The 13,901-nt window shown below is 30.9% G+C and overlaps 1 protein-coding gene and 1 long non-coding RNA gene across 3 annotated transcripts in view; one reads left to right on the forward strand and one right to left on the reverse strand.

Moving 5' to 3' along the window:
- The window catches only part of LOC105198204, a 105,895-nt gene that overhangs the window by 18,392 nt on the left and 73,602 nt on the right, over window positions 1-13,901 (forward strand). Inside the window, exon 1 of one of the 2 annotated variants that reach the window (XM_026137350.2) lies at window positions 10,801-12,460. The exons of the other annotated variant lie outside the window; for it this stretch is intronic. The gene's annotated coding sequence lies outside the window, so the exon portion shown is untranslated. Of the gene's footprint in view, window positions 1-10,800; window positions 12,461-13,901 lie in introns of those variants that run through there. 2 annotated transcript variants of the gene reach the window in all.
- LOC120359282 lies at window positions 4,619-7,864 on the reverse strand. The gene is made up of 2 exons (XR_005576088.1): window positions 6,253-7,864; window positions 4,619-5,771 (listed from the first exon to the last, which is right to left on the reverse strand). It is a non-coding gene; the product is annotated as an uncharacterized LOC120359282 (long non-coding RNA).

Genomic DNA, 13,901 nt, shown 5'->3' on the forward strand with positions numbered 1-13,901 from the left:
GACTTGCTTATTCCTGACGGAGAGATTGACTCGTAACGTGGTTATCCGGTACTTCGTTTCGCTGATAATGTCAAAGGATCATAGATGCTTTTCCGACCGACAGCAAAAGACGATCCACCCTATGCACGATACAGTTTTCTACGAAACTATTATTTACGCATCATATGGAGCAATGGAACACTGCTACGTATAAAATCTTTCTAAGCAATTAAGCGATTTCCCATTGCGGGTGAGTTTGATTATTTGAAAGGTCAAGAATTTTACATGAGGCATCAAACGTATTAAAATCATTAGATTGTGAACGTAGAAAAACATTTATGTCATAACGTGGCGACACGAAAATGACATTCGCGAAATTTGCATTTGCGATATCTCGTGCACGGGTACGTGAGCTGCAAAAAGAATTAGCCATGCTCGTTATGCAAGATTATTAATCGCGATTCGTTTGTTTATAAAATATTTTTACTCCAGAAAAAGGATGGTATTAATTCTCTAATATTAATTCTCAGGTATATAAAAATTCAAAATATGTATTCCACTAAAATCTAATCATTTACGAATGTTTTAGACGAAGTTTATATGTATTTCGCGAGCATATATTAATAATTATTATATACCTCGTTTCATTATGCTCAAGGTTGTTAAAAACGAATGCTGTGTATAGTGTACGAGAGAACGCGCAGAAACTCGAACGAACAATGTGTGCACAATGCAGCAAGTATTCACGCTATAAAAAATTGTGAAAAAAACAATATGACTAATTTTATACATTACTAAAATTGGCTTATAAATATTAATTTTGTTAATATAAAAATATAAATAAGAGAGTAATTTAATTTTTACATTAAAAAACAAATTGCAGTTTATAGAATTTAAAAATTAAAATAGTTTTTTTACATGACAACAAATAACTTATAATCTATATGTTTGTTTCTGTATATTTATATTATCTTATTACCGATTTGACCTGCAGCACCTATGTATTCATTTAGTGTATCTCTGACTTTCGCACACATAAGACTCGCCGCTCGAGCTAACAGTGCTTATTAAAATTTTCGTTTTAATTTTTCTGCGACGATTGAGCAAAATAAGAAGAAATTTATGAGCGCTTTTCTTTTTCGGATACACGGATTATTGTTATATTAACCTTTATTGATATATTTGAGCTCTGGAATTTCGGATTTGAATACATCAACGACAAAAGCTTCCTGAAAGAGTATCGCGACTGTGAGCAAAACAATCAAATGAAACATATTGACTGTTTAATAAACTGTATGAGTTACATCCGGTTCTTTTATAAAGACTAAGACTATTTCAAGCATTACCTTAAGATAAGTGTGATAAGATATACTTATCTATATTTTTTGCAATTTTTTTAACGTGACTTTTATGTATCTGTCTCATGGACTATAAAAAAGAGAAATAAGAAAATAACGCGCAGGGACTGCACAGTAGTCATTTTGTTTGCACGATCGATAAATTTTTATACATGAAACTCAATAGAGAGTATCGATTAATAGAGCACTATTTATATACCATATTGATATTCAAGTTGAATTCTTATTGTTATGGCACAAGTTTTGAGTGCACTAATGTTATTCAAGGGAAAGCAGCTAGCTTTTATTATCTTCGCTTTCTCGGATCCACGAATTTTTTTATATAATTATATAGAAAAGGGTGATTATGTTAAACGCAAGTAATTTGAATATTTAATATTATTTTCTTTTACTGCATTTTCTAAATATTAGGTAAGAAACGTATTACATAGTCTCTTTATAAAATAAAATAAACTGTTATTTCACTACTATGGAATTCCCCAGGAGTTCTTGGTAGAAGTACAAAACGCATCGTTGCTGCTCACAGTGCCAATTTCTCGGATTACTCGTAAATACGTAGCGCGACGGAAAAAAAGGAAACATGCTGAACTCAAGGAAAAAGAACTTTGTCAAAGTAGGTGCAGCGTGACTATTGGTATTACGTTTTTCTCTAGAAAGACTCGACCGGATTCCAGAAGGTGTTGGACCATTTTTGCGTCCTCTCCGGCTGCTATAACGCTCTCTTTCTCTCTATCTCTCTCTCATTCTCTTCTCCGCTTATGGCGAGGAAAACTCTCGATCAGAATGAGAAGCTTCCCTAACGGTCAAGTCCCATCGGTCGTTTTGCTGAGGTATTTCCAGGTCGTTTCTCGTAAGTAACATGTCTCGCACCGTTTCAATAGTGCGATATCTCTCGGGAATGCTATACTGCAAACGCTACACTCAATGCGCGTGTAACTAGACCAGCCTGTTCAGAATACTCAGCTTAAATGCATCTCACCCCTTCTATGGATAAGCTTAATGATACCAGGATTTCTAGAGCTTCAAACTGTCGTATCGGTATAATAAATGACGCTTCAGATAATTAATAATTGATATATAAAGGATTATCGCCGAAAATAGTTTCCATTAAACCGGAATTATTAATGTTTAATTAAGTATACTTTGTTAATTGTTATCAATGTGACAATCGATCATTGTATCACACATAGAACAAATTGATAAAAATAATTATCTTCTAGAAATATTTCAATAAATTTAAAAAAACATTGCATTATATTGACAATATTCCATTTCAGCTAACAGTATCAATTGCATCACACTACGCTTTGTATCGTTTCCTCCTTTTCAAAGCTGTCGCAGCGACAAATATTTTCGCGATCAGTAATGAAATCATACCGGCTGTACGACTGCATGCAGAAGCAATTGGCATCGTGAATTATAATTATAATTCGAGGAGCTATTGAATCGCTTTTAGTTCCGTAGAAAAATACAACCACGCATTATAAGCGAACTACTCTTCCGCGCACGAGTATGAGTGGACACGATGGACTGCTAAAGCAAAGTTAGTCGTTCGATGCGATATACAAACCCTTTCACGACTCTCGAAATGCCCAGCAAGTTTGTTGGAAATTCTCGTAGCTACGTTTAATTGTTGACATTTCGGATTTATTGTACAGAACGTGCACAGAATTTTAACGTCTCGAAAAACATTTGACACGAATTATTCAATTCAAGACTTTCCGCTGAATAAGTAATTTGTAAATAAAATTATATTTTACGTCTCAGACCCTTGTAAACCTTCGTGATTCCTTCATTATGCTGCATTTTTTTAACGATCTTCACATATTTTATCTTATTTTGATGATTTTTTCAAAAATGAAAAACAAACATAATTCAAAATATATTAAGCTTACTATGTTAAAATACGAGCTAATCTATTTCACACGACTATTAAATCAAGAATAATAAAGAGAAGAAAATAGAGGGTTATTTAAGACGAAAATGAAGGTCAAAGCAACAGTATGACAGAGACTATGGTTTATAGCAGCTTTCACTATAGCCTTAAAAGCGTTGCTTTCCTTCTTATTCACTCAGAGCATCGCCGGTAGCTTCGTTAGAATTCTTCGTAATTACATTTCGTCATTGGCGCAAACTTTATCGCTGCTTCTATGAAAGCCCGGTGCCAATATAAGTGTTTAAAGTCACAAGCTTTACGCGTTGAGTGACATTAAGGAGAATAGAATGATAAAACTTGGCAAATAATATGTTAAGTAAAACAAACAATTAACTGTATTTGATACAATCAAATATGGTAAGTATATCCATTTAACATCATTATTAATTATCAAAATCTTTGTTCTCTCTAGATAAATAAGTTGTATTAATGTTGATGCATTATTTATTACAATTTATGCTTATCATATTATGTCTGATTAATATTTATAAATAAAAATCAATTCGAATAATCGAGCAAAAATAATTAACATATATTTATAAGAATTTACAAATCATAAGAAATTTAAAAAAATACAGATTAAATTATTAACAGGGATGAAATCATTTTAAGTCAGCAACTTGACATTTATTTCGTAAAGTCATGCTTTATCTTCATCTAGCAACACAACTTTAGTTCACAGGTGATTGCGTAAATACCGCGAGTTGATCCTCACCAAAGAATTAGAATCATGCTCAATCAGATAATTTAAACAACAAGATTTACCGACATTTAACATGAAAGCAAAAAAAATATGGATCATACACTAAGTTTAGATTATGTGCGCCTTTGATTCCTATTTACTATTTTCTTACTTTATTAGTATCACTATTTTATAAATACGAAATAAAACTGATTTTTAAAAAGTTTATCACCTAATTATTGGCAAATTCTTTTCTTTTTTATACCGTTTTAAATTTCTCATTCAAATAGATTTCTCTTTTGTAGAAAAATCAAATTTGTCCACTCGTTTCCCAAAGAAAAATTCCGCGAATAACTTACAAATGTAATTACCAAATGCAAATTATTCTTGAATTATTCTTAGTTGCAAAAAACGGTTCGTTCGGTGATGAGATACCTGTTTCTTATGCCAGGAAAGTAAGAAAGCGACGCAAGTGGAAAATCGTGATGACGCATTAATGAACTGATGGAAAGTTGATAGATGGCATTTTGATATGATGTTTTACAAAGTCTTTTTAATTTGTTTGCTCGCGAACGTCCATCATTAAAACAAGAAAACGGAATAAATTTTACGATATCGCTTCTTTTACTTTTAAAACAAAATTTATATGCGCATGTAATGTGCCTGTATGTCTTAAGAATTTTCTTAAAAATGGAAAATATCACAGAAAAAAAAATCAGCAGTAGACCAGCCATGTTCGCCCGTGTGGGATGTTTCCTTCGAGCCGTGCTCCATTTTCTAGTGCAACAGCACTCTGTGCTCCAGCACTCCATTTCCTGCGACAGAGATTCTTCGTCAACCAACTCAACTATGTTGGAATAGCCCTGGAAGTGGGTGGCTGCTCGTTAAACTTCAGTCTGACCTCTGAAGTTTCGCTTCTTTTCTTCAAGGCTTCCCAAAATAATAGCCAAATTGTCAGAATTAAAATCTTAACATTAATATCTATTTGAACGATATTAATAAGGCCGAGAACTTTCTGTCTGCTTCCCCACATTACATTGCTTCGAGACTCAAGATCATCCTCTCCGGGCCGATCAAATCCCCGAAATCAATCGCGTAGTCAAATTGTCTTTCTCCGCCTATTTTCAACAGTTTATGTTGGTGTCCTCTTTTAATTCTTCTCTCTCTCTCTCTCTCTCTCTCTATTTCTCTTCTTCTTCTTCTATATCAACACATTCTCTTAAAGTAATTTAAATAATAATTTTGTTATATTATTATGCTAGTAAAAACTATCTCTTTTAATTTGTGCCACTTTTTCGGTTTTCATTTTCCCTATCTTTTTTTTTTTTTTTAATTCAACTTGTATCACACACTTTTTCTGTTTCAAAACCAATTTAGAACATTATACTTGTGCAAAACTTTAAAAATTTCTATTTGTATCATTTTTCTTGCAGAGATACGATGAGTATTTTATACTATATTCGGTTAGAATTAAGAACTGTTGTACACAAAAGTGCAAAATGCACTAATAATTCCATTATAATTCTATTATTTTGAATATTCTATCATAATTCTATTATACTGAATATTTATTTTAAAAGTACTACGTCAATTTTATGAAAATTACTATCAAAATAAAAATAAAGTTGTAATATTATATATATTTTTACTTATTACAAAAAGTATATTTATTTCAGTTAAAACAAAAAAAAACTCGAAGATCAAACTGAAATATATCATACGTTCTAACAACGTTTTCATGATTTCCGGTCCAAAATCGCGAGGAAGAAATCAATGTGTCGTTTGCCGTCAGTTCACCAATTTCAAGGTCCCTAATCTATAACGAGGCATAAAATCTTGCTACAGAAACACAGCATAAACATATAAATAGATTTTTTAGAATTATTTCAATAATCATATTAAAAGAATTCTCTTTCTCCCTGTCCCCCCCCCCGCCCCCTCTCAATCTCTCGCTCTCTCTATTTCTCTTCTGTAAATACTTTCTTGCATTATTTTATGTAAAAAATGATGATAAATATTTACAAGAACAAAATATCAAATCGACACGAGCTATTTATTAGAAAAAAAATAAAAAATTATAAATGTAAATTTCTACATTTAAGTTTAAATAAAATCTAATATGAAAATTAAAACTATAAAACAAACTTATATACACAAAACACATTATATTTTTTCGAAAGAAAGCTTAATTTAAATATGTATATATTTATTTTTATAAATTTTTATAAGTTATCATCATTTTCTCTTCTACTATAAAGTATTTAATTCTGATTCATCAATTCCACTCAATATAATACCTTCATTAATATAGTTGAACTCTGAAATTTCGGGCTTGGACACACTGGACACACATGCAAAAACCGCTTGAAAGAGCACTGCTGCGACTATGAGCGAAGCAATCAGACGAAACATATTGATAGTATTAATACTGTAGAATTAAACGTTCATTTTACATTTGGTTCTGTTTTATAGACCACTTTAAGTGCTATCCTAAGATAAGTATGATAAGATATATTTATCTATATATTTTCTCAATGTTTTCATCGTAATTTTTATATATCATTCCCAATGGCTATAAACAAGAGAAATAAGAGAATAGTTTTCCACACAGGGATTGCAAGATAACCATTTCGTTTGTACGATCGATCAATGAATTTTTACACTTGAATCTCGACAGACTATCGATTAATAAAACACTATTTATACATATGTTACATTGGTATTTAAGTTAAATATTTAACATTATGGCAAGTTTCGCGAACACTAACGTTATTCAAAGAAAAACAGCTTTTAACATTTTGTTTTCTTAGATCCACGAATTTTTCATATAATTAAATAGAAATAAATAATTAAGACAAAAATTTGTATGTACATGTCATGTATCCATATGTATCTCAAAAATCTTCTACAAACTAGATGAAAGTATTACAGCAAAAAAATGTTTTTTTGTAAAATATCCTCAAAGTGAAAATATTTTTTTCTCACTATATTTATCTGCTTATCATAATTTTTAATACAAAACACATTTGAGTTGCAATATTATACATGATACTATTGGCAATAATATTTATTGTTCATCTGATAATCTCGTTGTACTCGGGTCATTATAAGTTTTAAGTATACAAAAATATTTGTATCATGATTATCATGACGTGGCGACACGAAAATGACATTCACAAAATTTGCATTTGCGTTACCTGGTGCACAAGTACGTGAGATGCATAAAAAATTAGCCAAATGCTCGTTATGCAAAATATATTAATCGCATTTTGTTTTTTCATGAAGTACTTCTACATACCCCAGAAAAATTATGGTATTAATTCTCAAATCTAGTTGTAGGTATAAGATCTAAAATATGTATTTCCACTAAAATCTAACTATATTACAACAAAACATTTACGAATGTTTTATTCAAAATGTTCTACATAGAGTTTATATTTTCGCAAGCACATATTAATAATCTATATGCCTCGTTTTATTAAGGCTGTTGAAAACAAATATTGTATACGGTGTATGAAATGCGCAGAAAATGAAACGAACAATATGTGCACAATGCAGCAAGTATTTACGCTATGAAAATATAAAAAATTGTAAAAAAACAATATAACTTAATAATTCAAGAAATGTTTTTCGCACAGGGGCTACAAGGTAACCGTTTGCACGATAAATGAATTTTTATACATGAAACTCCACAAAGAATATATATATATATATATATATATATATATATATATATATAACATATATAATTGAAATATATCATTTAATTAATCAAACAAATGATCTAATATGTATCATTTAGTTAACAATAGTATTGAAAAATTATGGACGTTAAAGTAAAACTGGCTTAAATTTATTTTTACAATATTTTTATTCACATCAATTATTAATTTTGTTAATTATTACTCATCAAACTTATATTAGTATTATTTATTATAATAAAATTTGTGTTGATACAAAAGAAAAACTTTACAAATTTTATAATAATATTGATTTCATAATAATTGCAAATTATACATCCAATGAATATAAAATATTCTATAACAAACCTTCTTTTATGAACATACTATATAATTCAATGTAAAATTACATGACTGCATTATTATCAGCTACATAAATTGATTAAAAATTAACATCAGTTATATCATTTTTTGAAGTGTTGTGCATTAGTATGCACTAAACAAGATGTAATCTGTTCAATTTTGTTTTATATTATCTACTCATTTATTTCATATTCTTGTCACTAAATATTATTTATATTAAATAAAATTATAAAATTATATTAAGCAAAAGTATAAAATATATTGACGAGGTACGATTTAGGTGACAGGTATGCATTCAGCAAGTGTGTCCTATCGTGCATTATACTGTCAGCTACAATCTAGTTTAATTGAAATTTCTTTATATATTCTATAACGGAATAAGACAGCAAAGCAATTATGTCTGAAAGCAATTATAACAACTTTCAAACATAATTTCCTCGCCATACCGTCAAATCTGCTTAGTCATAAATGTTGAACTTATATTGCGTGCCACAACTTTGCTCTCTTTTTTCCATGATGTAATTACATAATTACGTAAATTATACATTTCATGTAAGATAAGCGTTGTTTACTATTCGTATGATTGAATCGTAATGTACATAAAGTTAAACTTATCTGTTGCAAGCAAATTGCATAAGACATCCCCGTAAGGCGATTCAAAATTCAGGACAAACTGTTAATCAATCAAGCAGCCCAGACAGTCAGCTGGAATATTCCGTTTGCGGGATGGACCGATACCCCGCCAATACGTCACGATCCGCTTAAAGCATACGTTCAATTATTCATGAAATTGTCGGCGGACTTCACGCCTCGTACGTCCCGAGATCATGTTCCATTCGGAGATCACGCGTGAGCCCGTCCGATGCCCGAGAACTGTCAAGATTGACTCCAGTGAAAGACTTCACGAGTGAAATATTTCGCTTCTCGAGCAGTTTTCATGTGAATTTTCACACAGAGAAAGAAGGATCTATTAAATTTAATTCCTTTCGATGCCCGAGAACAAATTCTTTCGCACAAATGAAAAAGAATTCACCAAATTAATATACAATTTGAATTAATAGGCACATTGCACATTGTGGGGGAAGTATATATGTTTAAAATTTAAAGAATGATACAATTTAACGCTAATTAATTACATCCGATATAAATCGTTATCTTATCGGGAACATTCTTAATAAATTCGCGCTTCTTCGAGAAAGCGTGGAAAAATAACACGATGGAGAAAAATTTAACCGCGCGAGTCTTTTCTGCACATTCCCCCCCAATTTATTTCGCGTTGGTTGCAAGCTCACAGGTATTTCACGCGCGCGCAAACGCGACTAATTAGAAACGCATTATTACCATCTCCCGCCCTACGGGCGGGTAATTAATTAAGCGGCCTCGACGGAAGACTGGCCGTAAGAATTCTACGACCGTTACAAAACTGCCGTTAATAAATCTAGGCTAATTAGTCAGAGGCAAAGGCGAGTTACGTGCGCCGACGTGTTTTATGCATTGTTCGAGCCGAGTTTACGAAGTACGACGTGCACATTATCGTCGTAGTCGTCGTCGTCGTCGACGACGCGAGAACATCAACGCACGCCCGGTTTCCAGTCTCGCGCCTGCAAAAAATCGATTAACACATTTTTCACGACCTTTTTTTCATAATCCCATTTATCGCGTATCGCTTTAATGCAGAGACATTGTTTATGTTATTTCTTGAAAGTGTAATGTTAACTTTATAAAACTATATAAAAAACATTAATATCACTTTAAAACTAATATATTTTATCAAACTATGAATAAATGCCGTAAGAGCCAACACAGGATGTTCGTGTGAGAATTAATGTAGTTGACGGACAGTTATGTAGAATAAGTTTATACTGAAGATGATCGATATCAGAGGATCGAAACCTTTGCAATAATAATTGTTTGTCAATTACATTAATTCTCACACACACATCCTGTGTTGGCTCTTACGGAATTTATTTATACTTTTTCAGAGCCTTTCCTATTTTATTTTTAATATATTTTAATAATTATTGTTTCATGTATAAACAAGAAATTATATTCTTGCTTACATTTAATTTAAATAATTTAATCTTCTTTAAAGAATTTAATAATCATTTTCAGTAAAATATTTTTTTTTTACTTTAATATAATAAAATTTATATAAAAAACTTAATAATTGTTTTAATAACAATATTTTTAAAAAATTTTAATTTTTAGTTTACATACTATATATTTTTATATCCGACATTCTTTTTTCTTAATTCATGAAAAATATTGAATAAAGAAATTATATTTTTTTATATAATTTTATACAAAATTTCTATAAACAAATTATATCCAGTTAATTCTATATAATTTTATTTGAACAGTTAATATGTCGAAAATAATAACAGTATTTAAACAAGTATTTATGTTCTTTTTTATATATAAACAAAAAAAATATATTCTTTATATATGAAACAATGATTATCTTATTTGCTCTTATATAATTTAATCTTGTTTAAAAAATTTGATAATCCTAAATTTTAGTAAAATATTGTTTTCATTTCAATGTTATAATTTAAAGAGAACAATATTATTGTTTTGATAATAATAATATTAAATAATAATAGTATTAAGAAACTTTTGTGAAACTATTTTTGTTTTAAATATTGTTATTTTGTATCTAATATTTTTTTCTTTCAACTTGTGAAAATTATTAAGTAATATATAGTGTTTTTGACAATTCTATACAAAATTTTTTATATAAGCAAGTTACACATGTTTAATACTATATAATATTATTTCAATATTAAACATTTTTCTAAAGCAAAAGCATTTTCTAAACAAAAATGTTGTTTTTCTGATAAATAAACAAATAATTATTATTGAAAACAATTATTCGATATAATATTATAATTGTCAATTTTTATTATCTAACGTGATTGCAATACAAGGTTATTAGAGAAAAGTATTGTTGAAAAAACATTAGTTAATAAAAGTAGAATACTAAAGTAACTTTATTTAAATGTCTCCTTTTTATAATAAAGATAAATCTTTCAATAATAAATATAATATACTAAAACTGTTATGTACACAGTAAAGCAATTAAGAAAAAAAGATGCAGAAACTATGAAAAAAACGCGCATTGTAGTATTAAAAATTCACTACAGTGATTATAAATACGAAATAATTTATTAAATACTATAATAAAATACCCATTAATATTGTATAAAATAATACAAGCGAGCAAAACGTTCATTTGATTCTTAAATGAAAATTACGAAGAGATCGACAGCCGACGTACATTTCGAAAGTTGATTCCCGATGCGCGTCTATTATGTCCTAATTACGGTTCTGCGAATCGCGTCAGAAGTTCTCGTCTAAGCAATTAAGACAGATTTAGTGCAAATAAACTTACTAAAGTAAGATTCAGTCTGCTGGCGACGTGTACCGTGGAAAAAACCAGGTGTTAAAAACTTTAACTCCTAACTTGTCAGGAGAGTTAAAAAGTTTACTTAATATTATAAAACTGCTACATCCATTTTTCACTAAACAGTCACCTAATCGGCAATTATTTAATTCAGCTTGCACAGCCGAAAGTCGATTAATTAAATTGGTATCAGCCATCCGCTCTGAGATCGTTTATTGTTCTAAAAGTGTCGATTTAATCAAATTTATAGCGGCATTACGACCGCGCTTGAAATAACGAAAGGTCGATATATTTAATTAATTCTTTTAAGCAGCGATATCGCCATTAACTTCATTAACGACGATTCCAGCGGCCGGAACGATCGATAATTAATCGCATTTAATTCCATACATTTGCATGAGTATTTTAATGCGCAGACACGATCTCGAGTGGCGATCGATCGTCCACGTGGCTCGATTCACGCCACCATGCGCTCGCCGGATGGTCAGCGAAATGCTGAGGAATGATCAGAAACGGGCGGGGGCGCAACAGTTGCGTGGGTGGATGCGCGTCTGGATGAAGGTATGGAGCGGGGACCGGAAGAGGGATGAGAGGCACACGTAGAAGGGGGTTGAAACCCGGCGCCCGATGTGACGTGCCTCAGTATTCATCTGGCATTCACGTCGCAAGCAACCCCTAGCCACGAGACTTGGCGAGAAATCGCGTCCGCCGAGAGGAATCTCGCGAAAAAAAGAAAATCGATTCGCCATTAATGCGCTTGAAGCTCGGACCGATTGATTTTCGTGGAACTTCCGTATCCTCCCGTTCTCGCGCTTATCTCGACTCGTGCTTAGTTTGCACTAAAAGAAGAAAAAGCAATCACTCGTCGTAGGAAGAGTGTGATCGGTGGTGATCGGAGTAAAATGCAGAGAGTCATCTCTAAATCAGTGCGTCGAGGTACTTCGGTGTTTCGCGAGCGTAGCGATCGCAATTCCGCCTAGGAATTCGATATTAAGCAGCGATACCACGTGGAGCTCCAGCCACGATTCCCATTCTTCAAACTCGCGGAGTTTTAAACGAGTAAATTAATATATGATATATGACAGACAAATTTCATTCATCGATCAAAAATTAAAAAAAAAAAAATTAGATTAACGGTAGAGCAATTTTTGGGCAATTATTGTATATGATTAATCAATGACAAAACATAATAACAATTATGCCATATTTATACCATACTTCTCGTAAAGTTTGCAAAGTCTATCTTTCATCTTAAAGAAGAAGACCAACAAACACATGATCGAGTTCATTAAAATAAAATTTGCAGCGATATGCGATTACAAATATTATATATAATTATTATTATTGCATAATAATAATAATTATTATTCTTTTTGTTTGCTTTATATACTCTCTAAATCTCGTAGAGTGTAAGCGTAAGCTTGTGCAATAACTCTCGAATGATTTGTTACTGTATAAGAATCAAAACTTTCCTCCATACAAATAATTTAATTTTTACACTTATTAGAACGACAAGTCACTCCAATAATTCGCTCAATCTCAATTTTCACTCTTTTAGAGTGAGATTTTACTTCACGAGATTTATAGAGTATGACATTACTTTTCGTATCTCATATAAAAATCACTCAATTTGAATTAAAAATTCAATTCAAATTACATTAAAATTAAATTAAAAATTGAAGAAGTGGCAATCGTGACTAAATAATTCACGCAAGTTCAAAAATATCAACCACAGATATCGAATATTCTGAATCGAATTATATCGTTCACACCATCGCATCCACTACAGATCGTACATACATTGTAGTTTCTCTTAGCGCAAAGTTCAAAGTTCATCGTCGTTACGAGTGAGCGATATTCTTCACTGGAAGGCCCGAAATGATGCGCGGGCGTGATAGAAACCGGATGAACATGTGTATTGTAGCGATTCATGCAATATTTCCGTAATATCGCACAGCTGACGACACTCCTACGCAACGTTCGTGGGACAGAATGTAGATCCCAGTAATCACGAATATTTGTGCCCGGAATGCAAGTGTGAAACGGCAAAAAAATAAAAAATTGCGAAAAAATTATACTAAAAAAACCGAAACGACAGGCATCAACACAGATTATTATTTCACAAGCAATATTCGAGTTTATCTGTTTGTATGTAATCTTTTCTCTTATTAAAATCAATTTTCGCTGAAATAATAGTTTTTGAACTAAATATAATATAACTTGTAATATGAAGAATTCGATAAACTGATATTAATAAGTGGAAAAATAAATGTTTATTACCAATTCTTTTCTTAACTTTGCCATTTGAAGATGGATCAAAATAGAGCCGAAACGCGATATGATATATATTATATATAACATATAATAATGTAATGTATTCGCATTGTTAAAGATGTTTAATATTTAAATTTACGCATCAATACCTGAGCCAGACTTTTTAAAGCTTCTCTTTTTTAATTTAAAATTTTTATTATAATAATAATTTTTATATTTTTATATA

Source organism: Solenopsis invicta, chromosome 12, assembly GCF_016802725.1.
Source record: "Solenopsis invicta isolate M01_SB chromosome 12, UNIL_Sinv_3.0, whole genome shotgun sequence".
NCBI classification, from domain to species: Eukaryota; Metazoa; Arthropoda; class Insecta; order Hymenoptera; family Formicidae; genus Solenopsis; species Solenopsis invicta.